The sequence below is a fragment of the Urocampus carinirostris genome, chromosome 7 (genome assembly GCF_059441175.1).
Source record: "Urocampus carinirostris isolate Australia breed hairy pipefish chromosome 7, RoL_Ucar_1.0, whole genome shotgun sequence".
NCBI lineage: Eukaryota > Metazoa > Chordata > Actinopteri > Syngnathiformes > Syngnathidae > Urocampus > Urocampus carinirostris.
This window is the reverse complement of record NC_142355.1, coordinates 4462885-4486458: the sequence shown is the minus strand read 5'-3', so window position 1 is coordinate 4486458 and position 23574 is coordinate 4462885. Positions and strand designations below refer to the sequence as shown.

Genomic DNA, 23574 nt, shown 5'->3' with positions numbered 1-23574 from the left:
ATTTCACAGCCTCCTTATTCTTTAGTATCGTACTGATCGTACATTTAGCCATGCTGTATTCCCTAACAAGATCAGACACTCGCACACCTCCTTCATATTTTGTTATAATTTCTTTCTTAAATGCAATAGTTGTACGCACTACTTTTCTTTTTTCACCTGTAGCAACTTTGCTGCTTGCACTGACTTTCTTCGGAGGCATAATAAGGGGCTAAAACACCCGTACGCCGCTCAACATCGCACCCTAGCGTACGCACCCACGCATTACCGGCGTTCGAACTCCAATTTTTTGACCGAACAGCGAAGCAAGAATTTCTCGAAATTTTGGGTCGGACACCGATTTGTTCAAACTGAGAGGCGTTCGAAAACTGAGGTTCCACTGTATTTGTATTTATTGACTGATTTCAATTAGTTGTCTGACAAGCCCCTTGCATGGTGTTGTCCCCAAAGTCCCTGCATTCCAGAGTGGACCCCAAAGATCCCTTATTGGCCCTCATCTTTTCTGACTCACTACGAGGCATTGAGAAGCGATTTTCTGCTGCACTGCGAAATGAACGGCAGTTTCGTGTGTGGCCTAACAATAAAGGTCGCAGTTTATCATGTGCTGCCTCTTCCTCACCAAAGCAAAAAACTGCAGCAAGCAATCATCATCTGCAGTCTGAAGCCACGGCTCGACCAACACCACCGCATCACCAAATCCACTCACGCTGTCGGAGTCATTTGCTTACTGCTCCCATTAATGCACTCGTTCTTTGATCTGAACCTGTATTCTATTTCTCCTTTTAGAGTTCCTGCCCCAATATTATCCTCTCGTTTCCCGCATCTTTGAACCTCATTTTTAGATCCCTGTGAAATTTTACATAACATCGCCATTATATAATGGATTCAGTAAACATTTCCTGTCTTTATGATTTTCTTCTCATGTCTGCGTTCAGGTACTTCTCACCTAAGAGAGCCATTTTAGATCATCTCTACGCTTAGAGAGAAATACGCTTTTGGAACTGAGCTCTCAATGACAACAATATTATGAGTAGGCAAGGGTGATTTTAGGTTTGGAGTTTTAGGGGGAGAGCAAGAAGAGTGGTTAGAATAGAATAGAATAGAATAGAATATGCCTTTATTGTCATTGTTACAAAATGGGTTGAACATATTGTGATCAGGAAATTGGGCGTGGCACTCCAGGTTCACATTTAACAGTGAGGATAAAAGAACACAAAGAAGATAAAGGAACAAAGAAGATAAGGATATAATTTACACAATATTTACACAAGAAATGTGGGCATGTAGGATGTTACATACAGTTTTAGGATCGTATTAGTGCAATATGCGCAGGGTTGGGTAGGGTTACTTTAACGTGATTACTTTCAATTACTTTTGGATTACTCCAATACCAGATATGCTAATAAAAGACAAATAACTAAATATGAATAAAATGACTCAATTTTGTGCAGGCTTGGGGAGTAACGTAATACATGGAATGGCAAAAATGATGTTGGCAAGCTGTTTGGATTTATTTTCATTTTGTTTCTGTCGCATTTTATGTTAGTTTTGCCGGAGATCAAAGAGATCAAAGCCAGGAGAGAAAGCTTACCACGTGTTTTGAGTCATCATTTTATTCATATTTAGTTTATTTTGTCTTTTATTAGCAAAGTTGGTATTGGAGTAATCCAATAGTAATTGAAAGTAATCCAGTAAAAGTAACCCTACCCAACCCTGATTGTTACAAAATGGGTTGAACAGATTGTGATAACGAAATTGGGCGTGGCACTCCAGGTCACATTTAACAGTGAGGATAAAAGAAAACAAAGAGGATAAAGGGACAAAGAAGATAAGGTTATAATTTACACAATATTTACACAAGAAATGTGGGCATGTAGGATGTTACATACAGTTTTGGGATCGTATGAGTGCAAAAATAGTCAACATTGTGCAAAGTGAGCATAGGCATGAATACAATTTGACATCTGTATTTTGCTGGTTATTATCTCATCTCATCTCATCTCATCTCATTAGCTGCACCGCTTATCCTCAGTAGGATCGTGGGGGTGCTGGAGCCCATCCGAGCAATCATCGGGCAAGGGACACCCTGAACTGGTTGCTAGCCAATCGCAGGGCACACAGGGACAGACAACTCGCTCGCTCATTCACACCTAGGGACAATTTGGACCGGCCAATCCACCTGAAATGCATGTCTTTGGAATGTGGGAGGAAACCGGAGAGCCCGGAGGAAACCCACGCAAGCACGGGGAGAACATACAAAATCCACACAGGTCCGGTAGCTGGATTTGAACCCACACAGGAGGTTCCCAAGACCTTAGAACTGTGCCGCACACGCGCTAACCACTGCGCCGCCGAGCTGCCCTAGTTATTATTATGTTTTTAATCATTTTTTAAAAGTGATTTAGGATCATTCAACACTGTTCAGGAGTGTCTCTTCTAATCTGTGGGTAAGAGACTGTCACCTGAACATGGTGCTTTTTTCCAGAAAAAACCTGAATGTCCGTGCTGCTGCTGGGAAGATTTCCCCACACATAGCTTACGCACTCACACATTAACAATGCTCGGCTAATCATAATTACGTTCGATTCATCCCTCCAGCCATTATCTGCACAGCATATTCTCAGTAGGGTCACGGGGGTGCTGGAGCCCATCCCAGCTATCTTCGGGCAGTTGGCAGGCGACACCCTGAACTGGTTGCCTGCCAGTCGCAGGCACAAAGAGACAGACATGCTAATTCTCAACCTAGGGACAATTTGGACTGGCCGGTTAGTCTGACACGGCACGGCTGATGAGTGGTTAACACATCCGCGGCACAGTTCTGAGGTCATCGGTTCAAATCCAGTCACCAGCTTCATTGTGTGGAGTTTGTATGTTCTCCTGGTGCCTGTGTGGGTTTCCCCGGACAGTCCAAAAACATATGCATGGCGGGCAATTGGCGTTCGATTCAATACAACTAAAATGATAAATAATATGTTTTGATGATATCAAAGTCTCAATAAACTGGTGAGGAAAGCGAGCTTGGTTGTGGGCACAGAGCTGGACAGCCTGACAACAGTAGCTGAGAGACGGGCACTAAAAAAGCTGTGGTCAATCATGGACAATTCATCACATCCACTACATAGCATTATATCCAGACAGAAGAAAAGCTTCAGCGACAGACTGCTGTCACAGTCTTGTACTACGGACAGACTGAAGAGATCTTTTCTTCCTCATGCCATGAGGCTCTTTAACTCCATCCGGCGGAGTAAAGGCCCACATTAAACCACACCCCCTACATTGCATATTACTGTATTTTATTGCAATGTGTATTCTGTGTAGCACTATCTAAATACTCTATAGAACACGCTACAGTGGGTATTAGCACGTCACGATTTATCTATCTATCTATCTATCTATCTATCTATCTATCTATCTATCTATCTATCTATCTATCTATCTATCTATCTATCTATCTATCTATCTATCTATCTATCTATCTATCTATCTATCTATCTATCTATCTATCTATCTATCTATCTATCTATCTATCTATCTATCTATCTATCTATCTATCTATCTAATGAGTTGTTAACATCAATGTAAGGTGGAATTCCCCAGAAAAACGTGTATCTCTAAACCAGATGGTATCATGTTTCCTTTTCAAATATTGGTACCGCCCAAAGGGGCGTTTCTTTCTTTCTCTGTCTTTGTTCTATCTAAATAAATGCAGTTGGGGTGGGACGGGCCCCTTAGAGTAGGAGCCCGGCCCTTCTTCTCCAACTAGCTAGTTGTAAAATAAGACAAAATGCCTGGTGTATCTTTTAGTGATCAGCCAACTTTAAAATAGCTCTCCCACTACATGAGATCGACATAGAACCAACAATAACCCCTGTGTAACATACTCTCACCGTAATACACCTGAGCCTCCACAGACTCTGTCGCTATGCCGCAAGTGAAACTAGCCACGCAAAGAGAGGGGCAGGAGTGGGGCTAAGAATCCGATGCACGGAACCATTTCAAGGCAGAAGAGTATTTCCGATGCTGCGTTGTTCACATTTTTGTTTTCTATCAATATGTTTATGAAGTACAATGTTGGCAACAAGATTCACTTGATATACTTGGAAATTATTTGAATGCAAGACAAACTTTTTATTCTATTTTCCTGTTTTTTTCTCTTTTTTTTAAATTCCTTTAAAAAAAGTCTCATTGTGTTCATTTTTTCCGAGCTGTTACTTTTTTCTTTTTGTTCTCTATTTACTTTTTTCCTACGTTTCTTTCTTTCCTTTTTTTCTGCCTTTTTTCTAAATTCTTTCTTCTTTTTTTCTCAGCTTTTCATACTTTTTCATTTTGGTATTTTTTTCTTTTTTGTTCTATTCCCCCCTTCCTTTAAGTTATTTTGTGCATAATTTTACTTAATATTTGGTCATGTTGGGACTAAAGAAGCAAAAACAACCTGAAGAGCCGTTTAGGGCCCGAAAGAGCCGGTTCCTTTTAGTGAGCCGAGCCAAAGGAGCCGGTTCTCGAAAAACTCTACTGACTTCACTCAACTTCGTTCTACTTCGACTAGACTTCGAAATACCGCATTTAGAACACAACGTCAGGGGAACCCGTGTATTTTTACCTTCATGCACTGTAACTTTGACTTAAGTCGCTTCTTAATTAGTAATTTTGAGCCCTCATTTTTGTGCGCTGGCTAGATTTTCTTGTGCGAGCAGTGCGCAATTGCGTACGCGCGCAGCTTAGAGGGAACAACCTGAAGAGCTGTTTAGGACCCGAAAGAGTCGGTTCCTTTTAGTGAGCCGAGCCAAAGGAGCCGGTTCTCGAAAAACTCTACTGACTTCACTCAACTTCGTTCTACTTCGACTAGACTTCGAAATACCGCATTTAGAACACAACGTCAGGGGAACCCGTGTATTTTTACCTTCATGCACTGTAACTTTGACTTAAGTCGCTTCTTAATTAGTAATTTTGAGCCCTCATTTTTGTGCCCTGGCTAGATTTTCTTGTGCGCTGAGAATGAGCAAGCAGTGCGCAATTGCGTACGCGCGCAGCTTAGAGGGAACAACCTGAAGAGCTGTTTAGGACCCGAAAGAGCCGGTTCCTTTTAGTCAGCCGAGCCAAAGGAGCCGGTCCTCGAAAAACTCTACTGACTTCACTCAACTTCGTTCTACTTCGACTCGACTTCAAAATACCGCATTTAGAACACAACGTCAGGGGAACCCGTGTATTTTTACCTTCATGCACTGTAACTTTGACTTAAGTCGCTTCTTAATTAGTAATTTTGAGCCCTCATTTTTGTGCGCTGGCTAGATTTTCTTGTGCGCTGAGAATGTGCGAGCAGTGCGCAATTGGGAACACTGGTTACGCCCATGCAATAAGGGATATCTTTAAAAAAGTTTTAACAAAAGCCCCCTCTGAAAAATCATATTTTGTTGGCTGCTAATTCTGCTATTTTTCAAAATTTACTTTCAGTCGGTATACTGATTCAGTCACATTACTGCTACCTGGTTTGGAGTGCAAATACCGCACTAGAGAACTCTGACATTAACCGTGCGAGAGTGGGAAGACTATTTCCTTTCACCATCCAAGAAACACAACATTGACAACGCGTCATCGGCACTGAGTCATTCAGTTGTGTCAATGAGGTTGCGTTTATTTAAAGAATATTTACTTACATTTATAACAAGCAGAGCTGCCAATAAAAAAGCTAACTCAGCTTCCTGCTATTGGCATAGTAACACCTGTGACAAGTCTCTACACATGTAGCTTCCTCATGCCTGGGAGGTATAATTAGCTGAACTAGGAGTACATGTGCTTTTAGATCAGCAATTGAAGCACTCATATTTTAACACTATTTACTATCTAATATTTTAATCCCAATTTTGAGTTCCACCATGACCAGTGTTCCCTCTAAGCTGCGCGCAATTGCGCACTGCTCGCACATTCTCAGCGCACAAGAAAATCTAGCCAGCGCACAAAAATGAGGGCTCAAAATTACTAATTAAGAAGCGACTTAAGTCAAAGTTACAGTGCATGAAGGTAAAAATACACGGGTTCCCCTGACGTTGTGTCCTAAGTGCGGTATTTTGAAGTCAATGTCGAAGTAGAACGAAGTTGAGTAAAGTCAGTAGAGTTTTTCGAGAACCGGCTTCTTCGGCTCGGCTCACTAAAAAGAACCGGCTCTTTCGGGTCCCAAACGGCTCTTCAGGTTGTTTTTGCTTCTTAAATCCCTACACGACCAAATATTATGTACAATTATGCAGAAAATGACTTAAAGGAAGGGGAGAATAGAAAAAAGAAGAAAAAAATACCAAAATGAAAAAGTAGTGAAAAGCTGAGAAAAAAAGAAACAAAAGAGAAAAAAATAAGGAAACATTTAGAAAAAAGACAGAAAAAAAGAAAACAAAGAAATGAAGGAAAAAAGTAAATAGAGAACAAAAAGAAAAAAGTAACAGCTCTGAAAAAATAAACACAATGAGATTTTTTTAAAGGAATTTAAAAAAAAGTAGAAAAAAACCACGGAAAAAAGAAGAAAAAGTTTGTGTTGCATTCAAATCATTTCCAATTATATCAAGTGAATCTTGTTGCCAACATTGTACTTCCACTGAAAAAATGTGATTAAGTGTCACAAGGCGTGGTGGCGTGGAAGGGGTGACCGGACCAGAACGGAGGCAGGAGGCAGGAACTGAGAGAACTCAATTGCGTGACGATCCATAAGTTTTATTTAACAAAATAAAAGTTGTCCAAAACTCCGGGACAAGACAAACAAAAACATTCTTACACTCAGAACAGAACGGTACAGAGTTCCTCCGGCACGAACTCAACAGGACAGGGCATAACAGACAGAAAATGTGTAAAACTAAAACAGGACAAGGCATAGCAGACCGGGGAATGTGTATATATATATAATGAGCCAGCACCCGCGAAGCCCACAATCCAGCCCCTAATAGCAGACACGCGATTAGTTGAACTGCTTCAGCTGGTGCCCAGGGGGCGGGGCAGACCGGTCGCCAAGGCGACCATGACATTAAGTACAGTTCTGTATCTTACAACCGACTAAATAAGCCCCCAAAAATATTAATATTATGCGACAAAATATATCAGGAAATAAAAATTAACGGATATCTTGTGGAAGATTTGTAAGAGCAAACGACGTTTGTAGACCGTACAACCTTTGCAATAGTACATGAGTCAATTTATTCAAAAGAGAAAAATAATTTTGCATTGCCGGAAACCCAGCAAAATGTAACTTGATGTCAAGCTTTGGACACGTTTGATAATTAATCATCTTGCCACACTTGGGATTATGGTTGCTCACTGTTGTTTCAAGCGTTGCTCACTGACTTTGTGTGAACGCTCAGACCCGTAAGGAAAATGACAGGGAACATTGACCATGACCCTGTCTTTTGTTTTCCAGAATCCAGCCATGAGCCTATTGTCTGGCGTGAGGGAGATAAAGACTTAATTAAAATATATAGCTTTCGTCTGCTGCCACGGAAAAATCATCGGAAGGGTTCGGATGGCCCTCGGCACTAAGACAGAGCTGCTAGTGGAGGTCCCCTGGGCCAGACAGATGCTCTCCTACCTGACTGCGCACATCATGATGAGACAGCGCGTTATCTTTGCCTCGTAGAACTTCACATCCCGGCGGGAACAAACCTCTCTTGGAAGAGGCGCCAGCTTGGGATTCAATCAAACCAGTGCATTCCAGTCCAACTAGCATTAGGAAAAAGAACGTTTAAAAAAATAAAGAATTGTGCCTAAAAGATCAGTGATGGGGTCTGGCGTTCCACCATAGGGTGCTTAATGGGGACGTTTTGGACACAGCCCATGGTCGGGTCATTTTTCTCACCAATTCCAGTTTTCATCCTGGGTTTTCACTGGTTTTCACTGGCAATTGGGTTGGCCATGGCCCCAAAAATATTGTGTGTGTTTTTTTTGCTATTTTTTCCCTTTTATTTTCTTTGTTATTGTATGTGTTTGTCTCGCTGTCGGTCACCCCTCTTGAGGGATATGACCAAGGTAGATAGATAGATAAATAAATAAATCCTGGGTTTGGAGGTTTGTTTTTTGTTTCTGATTCTGACAGTTTTTAGTTATTGTTGACCATGTGTGTGTTACTTTATTAAGGACTTTGTAATTAAACATTATTTTTCAGCACCTTGCCAGGCTTCCTGTGTTTGAGTCTACCACAACATCACAACACAGTTATTTATAAATTAAGCAATTTCAAAAAGTGTATATATATATATATATATATATATATATATATATATATATATATATATATATATATATATATATTTATATAACTGAGTCCTACTGCTGCACCGACTCATCTACTTACCTTTGTGTAAGCATCCCTCACTTGGACTATTGATGTACACCCAGGGTTGGGTAGGGTTACCTTAACTTGATTACTTTTAATTACTTTTGGATTACTCCAATACCAAATATGATAATAAAAGACAAAATAAACTAAACATGAATACAATGACTACATTTTGTGCAGGCTTGGGGAGTAACGGAATACATGGAACGGCAAAAATGATGTTGGCAAGCTGTTTGGATTGATTTTCATTTTGTTTCTGTCGCATTTTATGTTAGTTTTGCCAGAGATCAAAGCCAGGAGAGAAAGCTTACCATGTGTTGTGAGTCATCATTTTATTCATATTTAGTTTCTTTTGTCTTTTATTAGCATATTTGTTATAGGAGTCATCCAAAAGTAATTGAAAGTAATCAAGTTAAAGTAACCCTACCCAACCCTGCTTTTGGATGACTCCAATACCATATATGCTAATAAAAGACAAAAGAAACTAAATATGAATAAAATTACTAAATTTTGTGCAAGCTTGGGGAGTAATGGAACACATGGAACGGCAAAAATGATGTTGGCAAGCTGTATGGATTTATTTTCATTTTGTTTCTGTCGCATTTTATGTTCGTTTTGCCGGAGAGCAAAGAGATCAAAGCCAGGAGAGAAAGCTTACCACGTGTTGTGAGTCATAATTTTATTCATATTTAGGTTATTTTGTCTTTTATTAGCATATTTGGTATTGAAGTAATCTAAAAGTAATTAAAAGTAATCAAGTTAAAGTAACCCTACCCAACCCTGTGTACAGCAAATTCATTTCAGGGCCTCAGCCAGACCTGAGCAGCTAGCTAGCTATCATTGATAAAACCCGCAAGTTTGACCCTCTCTAGCATCTGCATCATGAATACTTATTAGGTATTGTGCGATATGCATTTCTAAACAACTTATACTCCTAGCAAGCTGAAGATGGTACACCACCCACGAGTATTTTTAGAGATGATTAATTCGACTCCCAATCCAGGACATCCAGGTGGAGATGCTGATACACAGGGGGGCATGGCTGGAACAGTAAGTGGCCAGCCTGATGCAAAATAAATACATCAAATGATTCAGTGTGCTTGCCACAGCTCCTCATTAAAATCTATGAAGAGCATAATATATATTTAATATAGAGGTGCTATGTCAAGAACACATTAATGTGTACAATGCAGTGGACTCTATAAAGCACATGAGTCAAACTCTCGGCCCGCGGGCCGGACGCCGTGTAATCATATCCGGCCCGCAAGATCATTTTACATTATTGTTATTTATGGCCCGTCAATATGAACAACGCCGTCTCATCCCTGGACATCATATTTTCACGTTTAAGTCACTGTACCTATTCCTTCATATATGACGTATACTATACTACCGTAAATTCCGGACTATAAGCCGCTACTTTTTTCCCAAACGTTCAACCCTGCGGCTTAATCAGTGATGCGGCTATTTAATGTAATTTTTCTAACGGCCGCCAGCGGCGCTCAAGTACAAAAGGTAAGATTTTCTACGGTGGAGAGCGTGTTCTGCTTGCTATGATCAGGGTTGGGTAGGGTTACTTTAACTGGATTACTTTTAATTACTTTTGGATGACTCCAATACCAAATATGCTAATAAAAGACAAAAGAAACTAAATATGAATAAAATGACTAAATTTTGTGCAGGCTTGGGGAGTAACGGAATACATGGAACGCCAAAAATGTGTCATGATTACCCAAGTGGAGCCACCTGGGGTAATCATCTGACGCGCGGGAATGCGCTTCCTGATTGGTTTATGTTCCCTTTTTAAGCACGCTACGCCGAGACCTGATTGTCTGAGGATTACTTCTGTACCCCGTAAGACTCTCCCGATTACATGTGCCTTCTTGTTTACCTGATTCTGCCTGCCTGCCTCCGATCCGACCTGCCTCCGATCCGACCTGCTTCCGTCCCACGCTACGATCTTCTCTCCAGTCCTGGTAAACTCGACCTGCCTCCGTCCCACGCTACGATTGGTTACGTCTTCCGAAGTTGTCTTCACGTCGTTGCTGCTGCTGACGTTCGACGGTCATCACGTCTCCCGCTAACCCTTACGCTTCCCCAAATAAAGAATTGTACGAACGCTCTGGGGTCTCCTGCTCTGTTCTGGTCTTCCCTGACAAAATGATGTCGGCAAGCTGTTTGGATTTATTTTCATTTCGTTTCTGTCGCATTTTATGTTAGTTTTGCCGGAGATCAAAGAGATCAAAGCCAGGAGAGAAAGCTTACCACGTGACGTGAGTCATCATTTTATTCATATTTAGTTTGTTTTGTCTTTTATTAGCATATTTGGTATCGGAATAAACCAAAAGTAATTGAAAGTAATCCAGTTAAAGCACAGGTGTCAAACAGGCGGCCCGCGGGCCAGATCAGGCCCGCTAAGGGATTGAATCCGGCCCGCGAGACAACACTCAGAGAAGCACAAGAGAAAAACAAGCTGCAGGTTGAAATATGTCAACTTGATGTTGCCAAAGCCTTGTATTTGTATTGTACTTGTATTTATTTTTCTCTCTTTCTTTTCCACCCCTATTCTCCCACTCTGTCTCTGTCTCTTTTTCTCTTCCCTTGTTGCTCTTTGTCTCTTTCTCTCTCTGTGTCTTTTAACCTCTTTTGCTCTAACCTCCTTTTTTCCTTTTCTCTTTTTTCTTTCTCTCTTCATACCCTTCGCGCTTTCTTTTCTCTTTCTTCTCCTTCTGTCTATTTCTCTTTGGATTTCTTTTTTCCTCTCCCTTTCTTTGTCCCGCCCTCACTCACGACTTTTTATCTTTTGTTTCTCACGCTCTCTCCCTCTTTTTCTTTCTTTGTCCCGCCCTCTCCCCTTTTCCCTCCCTCTTTCTCTTATTTCTTTATCTCCCTTTTTCCTTCTCTTTAATCTACTAGTCCGGCCCCCTGACAGAATGTGTTTTCTATCGTGTGGCCCCGGAGTTAAAATGAGTTTGACACCCCTGAGTTAAAGTAACCCTACCCAACCCTGTTAGCTGTACACATCACAGAATCATACATCAGGGTCCAGCATCGCCAACGTTATCGTGGACACTAGAGTAATGCCAGACAGTGAGATCTTAGCCTTCCTATCGTTTAAGAAAGAGGAGTTGAGGAAGCAATTGGATCTGGGGCGTTGAAGGCACGCCACCAGTTCACCGCAAGATGAGGCCCGGCTTGATCAATGCGTGTGGAAAAAGCTCAGCAAGACACAGGGACCCCGGTTTATAAATAAACCAAATAAAGGATGGTGCCGTCAGTGACCCTCGAGATGTGGCTTTGGAAGGTCTGCAAATGGCAGACGTTTATCCCGAAGAAAGTAATAAAGCACTGTCTGTCAGCTATGAGGTGAGTCAGCCCTGAAGCAGTATCATTGGAGAGAGGGGGACTATGATCTGGTCCCTGGGGGGAGATGACCTACACGCTGTGTCCCGAGTGGAGTTGAGACCATCAGAAAGCAGGTGCAAAAATCATATCACTCTAACACTGATTTTAGATTTTTCACAAGATATTTTGCATGTTGTACACAGATGTACCGTAAATTCCGGACTATAAGCCGCTACTTTTTTCCCTAACTTTCAACCCTGCGGCTTATTCAGTGAAACGGCCAATTTATGTGATTTTTCTAATGGCCGCCAGCGGCGCTCGAGTGTTATTTACACTGCCCTGTCAAAGCTATATTATTATTATTATTAAAGCTTTGAAAACTCTCTCGGTGTTCGTCTTTCTTTGTAAATATGTGTAACCGATGTATAATATGTATTTGCAACTGTATATTTTGTAATGTATTCATTTTAGACACTTATTCTGATATGTTTTGATCGGGTGAACGAAAAACGAGGGGCGGAACAAACGCGGGGTGCCGAGTTTAAGTGGGGACCGCTAAAGGCGAGGGACAGACAAGGAAAGAAGAGGGGGTAAAAAGTTGGTTAAAGAAAAAGGAGTTGCGTCAGTGTTCATCTGATATATTTTTCCCACCCTTACCTTTGGATATATACACTTTTTTCCTTGGATTTCTTTCAACGGGACCTGGACTCTGCAGGTCTGCATCAAACCTTAAGTACCGGTATCATTTTCCATTCATTTTGCCGGCTGTGATTTTTGGACTGTGGACTCTTTGATGCCAGGTCCTTAGCTTGGCCTGCTAGGACCTTAACTTGGCCGCTTGGCCTTTTGATTTTTGCATTCCGGAGATGGAATAAGAGCTTGCTCTGTCCACTCCACGCATCGGCCCGGTATTGCAGTACCTCCGGGAACGGTGCATTCGCAATGATCGCAGCAAGGCTTTAGGGCTAGGACCTTAGCTTGGCCTTTTGGCTGAGAATAAGTGTCCCGGCTCTTAGGCTTTGTAGCGTATTATGAACTGACCGAAAACGGATAATGGATAATGAATAACGAAGATAGAACAATAACCCTTAAAAACCCCAAAACCCCATGTAGTTCCAATCCTGTGGTTGTGGAACTGAGTACTAGCTTGCTCTGTCCACTCCACGCATCGGCCCGGTATTGCAGTACCTCCGGGAACGGTGCATTCGCAATGATCGCAGCAAGGCTTTAGGGCTAGGACCTTAGCTTGGCCTTTTGGCTGAGAGTAAGTGTCCCGGCTCCTAGGCTTTGTAGCGTATTATGAACTGACCGATAATGGATAATGGATAATGAATAACGAAGATAGAACAATAACCCTTAAAAACCCCAAAACCCCACATTTGCCCAACGGCATCTGCTTCACGGCCAGAACCTTCTGGCCGTGGATCAGCTGAAGGTCTTGGACTATACCGATATTACGAGATGGAATAAGAGCTTGCTCTGTCCACTCCACGCATCGGCCCGGTATTGCAGTACCTCCGGGAACGGTGCATTCGCAATGATCGCAGCAAGGCTTTAGGGCTAGGACCTTAGCTTGGCCTTTTGGCTGAGAGTAAGTGTCCCGGCTCCTAGGCTTTATAGCGTATTATGAACTGACCGATAACGGATAATGGATAATGAATAACGAAAATAGATCAATAACCCTTAAAAACCCCAAAAACCCCCACATTTAGTTTCAATCGCGGGATTTGAAGTCGGATTCGGGTTCATTTAATGATTGTGTTACATGTTTAAATGTGGGCGCATGCGGCTTATATACAGGTGCAGCTTGTGTATGTACAAAATCGGTTTACCTCTTAAAATGTGGTGGGTGCAGCTTATAATCAGGTGCGCTCTATAGTCTGTAATTTACGGTACTCATTTTGACCCCCACATTATCCACAAATACTTCCCCAATAGGGCAGCACGGTGCCGCAGTGGTTAGCGCTTGTGCGGCACAGTTCATGTCATGGGAACCTGTCGTGGGTTCAAATCCAGCTCCAGACTTCCTGTGCGGAGTTTGTATGTTCTCCCCGTGCTTGCGTGGGTTTCCTCCGGGCACTCCGGTTTCCTCCCACGTTCCAAAAACATGCATTTCAGGTGAATTGGCCGGTCCAAATTGTCCCTAGGTGTGAATGAGCGAATGAGTTGTCTGTCCCTGTGTGCCCTGCGATTGGCTGGCAACCAGTTCAGGGTGTCCCCTGCCCACTGCCCGGAGATGGCTGGGATGGGCTCCAGCCCCCCCGCGACCCTAATGAGGATAAGCGGTACAGCTGATGAGATGAGATGAGACTTCCCCCATACAATGTAAAATCTATAAAAGTCTTATTTTAGGTAATGGCAAATCTAAGACTGACATTGTGATTCATGATTGAGTTGTGTTAGGTTGACTTTGGCTGCATTTAAATAGTCTGCTGTCCTTTCAAAACCGAATTATGCATTATTGTAGACATGCACTTTTCCAAACTACAGACTGTTATTACACCGTCCCCTGATCTAAAACCAATATGAGGGCAAGGAAACATTCAAAAACCTCAAAAGGAAAAAAATGAAGAAATCTTGAAAAGGGGCCACACATGAGGTTATCCCCCTTCCAGGATGATCAGTTCTCCCGTTCTACAAGCCAGGCATTCCTCTTAAATAAGTAAATGGAGAACAAAAAGAAAAAAGTAACAGCTCGGAAAAAATAAACACAATGAGACTTTTTTTAAAGGAATTAGAAAAAAAGTAGAAAAAACACGGAAAAAATAAAAAAAAGTTTGTGTTGCATTCAAATAATTTCCAATTGTATCAAGTGAATCTTGTTGCCAACATTGTACTTCCACTAAAAAATGTGATTAAGTCTGTATCTTGCAACCGACTAAATAAGCCCCCCAAAAATGTTAATATTATGCGACAAAATATATCAGGAAAAATAAAGAAATGGATATCTTGTGAAAGAATTGTAAGAACAAACAACGTTTGTAGGCCGTACAACCTTTGCAATATTACATTCGTCAATTCATTCAAAAGAGAAAAATAATTTTGCATTGCCGGAAATTCAGCAAAATGTAACTTGATGTCAAGTTTTTGACATGTTTGATAATTATTTATCCTGCCACACTTGGGATTGCCGTTGCTCACTGTTGTTTCAAGCGTTGCTCACTGACTTTGTGTGAACGCTCAGACCCGTGGAAAATTACAGGGAACATTGATCATAACGCAACTTGTGCGTGTGTTTGCTTCCCCTGTCTTGTCACTGTTTATACTTGGCTCAAACGGCAGTTGCGTTTCAGCACGGGTCTTTTAAGCTCTTTGCCAAGATTACTGTCATGGCTGAAACCTGAGCACATTGAGATGTTGCCAAAAGTTCGCTCACCATCCCAACAGGTATATACATATACCACAGCCATATCCCCATAGTGGGAGGTTGCTAGAGTCATTTCTGACTCTTTTTGGGAGATTGACTCAGAGGAGGGGATTCCCAGCCCCCTTGCTCAACCCAACTGAGGTGTTAGGAGTCATTAGGTGACCAAACCCCCCAATTTCAACCCCTAATGCTGAAAGCCAAGCAGGGAGGCAATGTTTAAGTCTTAGGTATGACTCGGCCGAGGCTTGAACCACAGCCTCCCAGTCTCGGGGCGGGCGCCATACCCCCAAGGCCACCGAGCCAACAGGTAGGAAGTCAAGATGGCGGCGCGTTATGCATACGCTGCGGCTCGGGCTCCAGTTCGTCTTTTGTTTTTCAGTGTCCCCTGATCCCTCTTATTTTCCCTTCGACTCCCTTCGCATTTACAATAATATCCACCACATCCCGAGGGATATACAGAGACCACCGGATCTCCCTGGAAGATTTGCCCGCCTGCCGACAATGACAACGACGGAGCAAAGGCTGAGCTAAGCTTAGGCTAAGCTAAGAAGGCGACCACACAGACCAGCGCTCCCAAGCATGTTCAACCAACGCCAGATCCATCGTCCACAATGAGTGAATTGAGCTGCGGATCGCCACCAACAACGTCCGGAATTGGAGGATTTTTTTTTTGCCATCACGGAGTCTTGGCTTTCCCGACGCCGCATTACATCACCGGCTCGAACGAGACGAAGACTCCGGTAAAAACAGGGGTTGGAGACTACGCGCTACAATAGTAGCCGAACCATTGACACACACTGCTCACTCGATATGGAGTTTCTAGCAGTATCGTGCAGACCCTTCTATGTACCGGGAGAGTTAACTGTGGTCTTTGTGTTTGCTGTATACTTTCCACCGCTAACCGTTTCACCGGATGCTAACGTTAGCATAGCGCTAAATCTCCTGCCCGCTGCTATCATCAAACAGCAGCTTGCACACCCCAACGGAGCTTTATCGTCGACGGCGACTTTAATCGGGCATGTTTATGGACTGTACTCCCAAATCCATTCAATTGTGGACTGAGCAATTCGGAAAAACACTGGACTATGTGTAATGTAAGCTCAAACATTCGGTTGTATCCGGCAACTCTGTTTGACCCTCACAACCCCCCCCCCTTCATCATTATACCCCCCCTCCCCCCCAGAGGACAACAAAGTCAGTTAGTTCTTTGTTCCTTGTCTCTTTGTTTCCTTATCCTCACTGTAAATGTGGAACTGGAGTCGTCCAATTTCGTTGTCACAGCATATCCCATGTTTTAACAATGACAATAAAGGCATATTCTATTCTATTCTATTCTAGTAAGCAGAAAGTGCAAGGCAAGTGTCACTGAGGCATCCAGGGTCGGACTCAGGATGGAGCTCTCCAAAAATTCAATTTGTCACCGGGAAGCCAACTGACGGAAGTATCGACGGGTATGCATTACCAAATGCAACCTCCATGCAAATTGTCAGAGGTGGTGGCGCCTTTTTATTAATGTTTGCCTCACAGCTGCGACGCTTCACCTCACGAATGGAGTCACACATTTCTCCTGTGGCTGAGATTGTGACGCAAGAGCTTGTGGCAATTAGTGTCACCAGTCACTTAGCAGTGCGTCAAGCCATCGTAATTGCTGAGCTCCATAGCAAACATGTGGATGCAAACCAGACCCAACAAGCATTGTGCTGCATCCTTGAAATTAATTGTCCTTACCTGAGCCTTAAGCCAAGGCTGTTTGATTGTCTGCCTATGCCTAGCAGGGTTAGGTAGGGTTACTTTAACTTGATTACTTTCAATGACTTTTGGATGACTCCAATACCAAATATGCTAATAAAAGACAAAAGAAACGAAATATGAATAAAATGATGACTCACAACACGTGGTAAGCGTTCTCTCCTGGCTTTGATCTCTTTGATCTCCGGCAAAACTAACATCAAATGCCACAGAAACAAAATGAAAATAAATCCAAACAGCTTGGCAACATCATTTTGGCCGTTCCATGTATTCCGTTATTCCTTAAGCCTGCACAAAATTTAGTCATTTTATTCATATTTCGTTCCAGCTGTCCGACTTGATTCCGTCCTCCGACTACGCTCCGATCTCCCATCCTGGTTGCCCGACTTGATTCTGTCCTCCGACCACGCTCCGATCTCCCGTCCTGGCTGCTCGACTTGTTTCCGTCCTCCGACCATGCTCCGATCTCGATGGCTTCCTGTTTCCCCTGTCCAGCAAGCACCGGCTCACTGTAGTTTGTTTCCCTGCATCTGACTTCCCGATTCCTCAATAAATGTAAATGATAAATGGTCTGCATTTATATGGCGCTTTTCAAGTCAATGAAGACCTCCCAAAGCGCTTTACAATGTGCTTCACACTTACCCATTCACACACACCCTCACACACCAATAGCGGCCACGCAGCCATGCAAGGCGCCTACCTGCTTATTGGGGGCACTAGGGATTCAGTGTCTTGCCCAAGGACACTTCGGGATATAGCACGGAGGAGCCGGGAATCGAACCTGCGATCTCTTGATCCCAAGATGATCGCTCGACCTCCTGAGCCACCTCACACAAATAAAACTTTGTGTGAAACGCGTTTGGGTCTACTGTCTATTTCGGTTCGAACAGTTTTGGGCAAGCACAGCCAGAAGGTGCCCATCCCTCTCTATGCTGTTTGTTCCCCCCCGCATGAAACAGATACTACTGGTTTTCTTGGTTACCAGAAGCAGGAGAAGCCACCTGATCTCAGATACAGCACTTCTATCATCTGGTCGCTGTTTTTTGTTTGTGTAAAGCTCTTCGGATATGAGCCGGACCTCGGCTGTGAAGTGACTGATACAAGATCTTAAATTGATCTTAAATTGATCCACTGAATTCAGAAATTACGAAGTTTTTAAATCCATCAATCACAAAGAGTCTCAAAGGCTGCACAGGTTATTGCACAGACTTTTATTACAGACTATTATTACACTATCCCCTGATCTGAAACCAACATGAGGGCAAGGAAAAACTCAAAAAACTCAATATGATTGATTATTGATTATACAACATATGTCAATATTGTAGCTGGTTAAAATTTCCATCTGATGTCAATGCTATAAAAAATCCAAAACAAATGCTCATTCACAAGCATAAGAATCCAATTTATAAGGTCCAGTCTTTCGAACACTGTGCTAAATGTAGTAAATACCGTATTTTCCGCACTATAAGGCGCACCTAAAAGTCTTATTTTTTTTCAAAAGCTGACCATGCGCCTTATAATACAGTGCGCCTTATTTATGGATCAATATTAAATCGCAAAGTCTTGCAACTAACTTGTAGCCGCCGACTAGATTTTCCCCCGGACGCCAAGTAGTCCGCGGTGTATGCTGGGATTTATTTAGCGGCGTTTCATTGGCTAACCAATGTGTCAATTATCATTTGAATCGATCACTATTGGCTAAAGTTATTCGGAGGTCAGGGGGCGGATCCTTTTTATCATTTACAGGCTGGCATTGGCTGAAGCGGCAAAACAAAGCCTGCAATTGGCCGAAAAAGATGAATGCGTATAGCACATGGTTGACGGCATACAGAAAGCATTTTTTTACTATTCTGTATTTGTAAATATTTTATTCTCCTGGATTTACTAAACTCACGGATATAAGAGGACCATGGCTGCACATTATTATTGAACACAAGGACTTCGGTGAGCTACTCCGGCTATATATTTTCCCTGTATCTTGTTGTCAGACTGAACTCGATGTTTCTGTCATAAGCGGTGCAGATAATGGATGGAATGGAGTGTCTATTTTTAAATGAAACTCAATTCCAAGTGTTTATTGTCATATGCACAGTAAAGTTGTGAGCGAAAATAGAAACTAAGGAATGGTTGGCATTTCTTGAATCCCAAGACTTTAACCTTCCGAATGATGGAACGATGCATTTGAGTGACATCGTACGGACACCGCATCCGCACGTGTTCTCGACACGTATTTGCGTCTTTGCGAGCTTTGGGAATGTAAAGGGGGTAATAAGTTTGACTGAACTATCAGACTGTTTTGTCGATGTTCCCATTGTAGCGCCTTATAATCCGGTGCGTCTTATGTATGTCAAATATAGGACCAAAAACGATTTTTTCGGGGTGCGCCCTATAACCCGGTGCACCTTATAGTGCGGAAAATACGGTACTCGTCTTAAATCTGGTTTGTTTCCCTTGATAGCACTTCATTATCGTTGCCTAATGTCATTGTTGCTAAACTAGATGATAAATCATTTTTTGCTCTGAAAAGGTTGCAGGTGACAAGAGACAGCACCATTGCCCTCTGTTTAAATCGTGTGCCTCACAAAACTCGTCACCATGATTCCTTTTCGATATTCAAGATGCAGCTGCATGTGGAATATCTTGAGGGGGTTTACCAAAGAAAGACAGCGATTGTAGCACGGCGGCGCAGTGGTTAGCGCATGTGCGGCACAGTTCATGTCTTGTGAACCTCCTGCGTGGGTTCAAATCCAGCTCCAGGCTTCCTGTGCGGAGTTTGTATGTTCTCCCCTTGCGTGGGTTTCCTCCGGGCACTCCGGTTTCCTCCCACATTCCAAAAACATGCGTGTCAGGTCCAAATTGTCCCTAGGTGTGAATGAGCAAGTTAGTTGTCTGTCCCTGTGTGCCCTGCCATTGGCTGGCAACCAGTTCAGGGTGTCCCCTGCCCACTGCCCGATGATTGCTGGCATGGGCTCCAGCACCCCCGCGACCCTACTGAGGATAAGCGGTGATGATGATGAGATGAGATGAGATGAGACAGCGATTGTGAGTGAAAGATGGAAAAAACTAAAGCTATCTATGTGACCACTTCTGAATAACCGTTAAATAGAATAGAATAGAATAGAATAGAATACAGTAATCCCTCGGTTATCGCGGTTAATGGGGACCAAGACCACCCGCGAAAACTGGAAATCCGCGAAGTAGCGGCGCCCCTTCAAAAATGCTTAAAAAACGGATACAGGTATACAGTAAACCCCCCCTGTATACAGTATACCATATAAAATACGAGTAGAGAGAGAGGGAGTGGAATTCATGTTATAACATAAAAAATAAAAAAAAACTGTAAAATATGTTGTATGTACACGGAATAGGACTGCGGCGAAACCACTACAAACCATTCAGTATGATTGTATTAACCGCTCTCAACCACATGTAGCCATCGCAGTTTATTGTTAACACTACCGGTTACATATTGAAAATAAAACAGTGAAAATGTGATATTTGATGAGTGTTTGTGAAGCGTTTTGGGAAACAACAGTTCAAAAAAGGGTCTGTTTTCATTTAAATGAAAGTGAAAGAGCTACCTTCTGACAATAACAACATACTTCAGCTAGCGGTATCAAACGGCTTTTACAACAAATACACGAAACCACACACAATTAGCCGTGTTTAGGTAACAAACAACCGCTCGCTTTTGGTATAATAAAGTCAAACTTGAGATGAAATGTGACAGAAGAGAATATACTTACGTTGCGTCGCCGAGTTCCTCCATGATAAACTGAGCGCCACATAAGAAGGGGGTGAGGTGGAAGGAGTTGAAGGAAGGGGGGGTGAGCGAAGCGGTAACTCACCATGACTAAGCATTGTGTCAGGGCCTCCCCCTCCCCTTCACAATAAGAGTGTCCACACCGTGTCCTCAGTTGACATAAGCTCGCGCTCAATGGCGTCAAGTCAATAAACGCTTTTATTGAGAAGGTAAGGTATATTTTTTAGACCCGCGAAGCTCTGAACCCGCAAAAGTGGAACTGTGAACTAGCGAGGTTCCACTGTATACCTTTATTGTCATTGTTACAAAATGGGTTGAACATATTGTGACAACGAAATTGGACGTGGCACTCCAGTCTCACATTTAACAGTGAGGATAGAAGAAAACAAAGAAGATAAAGGTTATAATTTACCCAATATTTACACAAGAAATGTGGGCATGTAGGATGTTACATACAGTTTTGGGATGGTATTAGTGCAATATGTGGTAGTGCAAAAATAGGCAACATTGTGCAAAGTGAGCATAGGCATGAATAGAATTTTACACCTGTATGAGGTAGTGTGTTTGCAAGAGTTTCAGTTTTTTGTGTGGTGTGTGTTAAGGGTGGTAATGGCTCTGGGGAAGAAAATAGTTGTATGTCATCCTTTTTTCAATACAATTTAAATACGCACTTATGTGGCGGAAACACAATTTAGTTTTAAATCAAGGACATTAGATATTTTTCTAAAGGTCAGACTTAAAATAGCCAGTTCAAGTAATTGTCCCGGGTAGGACAAGGTCTAAACCCAAATGCATGATACGAATAATTTAATGGTATACTTGACTCGAATGACAGAAAGAAAACTCTCTAGAGAATAACAAAGTATCAAATTAATAAAATGGCTCACTCTTCAAAATATAATCTTAGCATGCAATGTCGGAGTGGCTAATCGAGAAGAACAGGAGATTTCCTGAAGTGCCTGCCCAAGTCAAGTTGGAGAGTGGGCTGGCCGTCTTTTGTCCTGCTTTGTTTCTTCTTTTTTTTTTTTTTTCTTCTTCGTTTTTGATCTTTTATCCCCTGCTTATTTTTATTTTGTTCCCCATTTTCATTTTGATTTGATTTCGTTGCAAACGAAGCGAGCGGTTTGATGCTACTGTGCGCATGCATCTGCCGCCTTGGATTTCACGTGGTAGTTATGTAGTGAAAGGAAGTCCGTCTCTTTTTAGAGAACCGGCTTTTTCGGCCCAACTCATTAAAGAGAGCTGGCTCTCTAACGGCTCACTTGCTTTGATGCATTATATTACGAATTATTATTGTTGTATAAAGAAGTTAATAAAAAAGGAAGTATAAAAGGAGAAAAAAAACAATAATTCAATGCAGAAAATTAATTAATCATTTGAATAAGAAAATATATTATTCTACTTGGGGCAGCATGGCGGGGCAGTGGTTAGCGCGTGTGGGGCACAGTTCTAAGTTCTTGGGAACCTCCTGTGTGGGTTCAAATCCAGCTACCGGACCTACTGTGCGGAGTTTGTATGTTCTCCCCGTGCTTGCGTGGGGTTCCTCCGGGCACTCCGGTTTCCTCCCACATTCCAAAGACGTGCATTTCAGGTGGATTGGCCGGTCCAAATTGTCCCTAGGTGTGAATGAGCGAGCGAGTTGTCTGTCCCTGTGTGCCCTGCGATTGGCTGGCAACCAGTTCAGGGTGTCCCCTGCCCACTGCCCAATGATTGCTGGGATGGGCTCCAGCACCCCCGCGACCCTACTGAGGATTAGCGGTGCAGCTAATGAAATAAAATGAGATTATTCTACTTAATTATATTTGCATGTATTTTTTCCTTCTACAGTGAACGTCCAAGCGACTTCATTTTTCAACTTTTTTATAATAAACCTCATTCATGTCGAGCAACTCAGTATCTCACAACAAAATGTTAATGAACAATATATATGATATAACGAAACACATGTACGATATTACATGTTAAACTACTTATATAAACACGTTTAAAAAAAAAGGTATAAGATTATTTTGTATTTTGTAAGGGAAAATACAACATTTTGTAAAGGCATGGAGCTTGACAGGTATGGTGTAAAGCACAGTAAAGACATGAACATGGTGACAGATGGTGGTAGGGAAACCTTCACACCAGTGGGTGGTCTGCTGATGCTGACGACGTTCTGCTCTTCTCCCACCTTCTTCTTTTACACATCGCACGCATTCCCTTTTTTAATCATCTCTCAAAGCGCACAGGAACAATGTGCGCAATCTTTATTTACTTACTGACCAGCTAATCACACGTGACGTGTCAAAACAAATTAAAAGAGGATATAAATAGCAGGGAAAATGCATGCTGATTTGCAGTGCCCTTTTCTGCTTCCACAGACACTCACCAGTCCTCCCTCCTTCGCCTCTGTCTTTAGATTGTGTCGTCATGGTGATGGTTTTTTGTCTTAGTGTCTAATTAAAGATGGAGCTCTGGACCCATCGACTACATATGAGATCACAGACTAAGCTCCCTTCCGGTGGCTTTCTCCGTGTCGTCATCATACAGTCATTTCTTTAATGAATTGCACGCGGGTGTATTGAAAACAAACACCGTTATGGCTCGAAACTTTGCGTGGAACATTTTGTCCGAGAGCTGGCAAATGTGACCTTTGCCGTGGCAGTAAACAGCGATTTTATATTCCTTTCTCTCTTTCTTGGTATGTGTGAAAACTCAAAGGATCCTGCTGTGAGTCGGCCATCAAAAATCTTCTTCTAGATTAAAACACATAGTTTCCATAGTTACCGGGGGATGTAGGAAAGGGATGAGGCGCGGCTTGTCACAATATGAAACTTCCAAGGGTCCTCTTGCCGTAGCAGCAAGATCATGCTACAAATTCACACGCTGGCAATTAGAGACAACTTTTATCCTTTGAGTGTTTTGTGATAACTGGTTCTAATGTGGTCCCTGAAAGTCTCATTTTCCGGGACTCCCATAATCATATGCAAATGCAAACAGGGTCATAATTGCCTCCAAATTCCAAATAATGGCAGCACTACAAACAGCAAGGGCAAA

General features: G+C 42.4%; 2 pseudogenes; both read left to right on the top strand.

The window, feature by feature from the left end:
* The first annotated feature begins 12478 nt into the window (after window positions 1-12478).
* Window positions 12479-12595, top strand: LOC148362147 (U2 spliceosomal RNA; annotated as a pseudogene).
* A 28-nt stretch (window positions 12596-12623) lies between these two features.
* On the top strand, window positions 12624-12863 carry LOC148362146 (U2 spliceosomal RNA; annotated as a pseudogene).
* Window positions 12864-23574: the final 10711 nt, after the last annotated feature.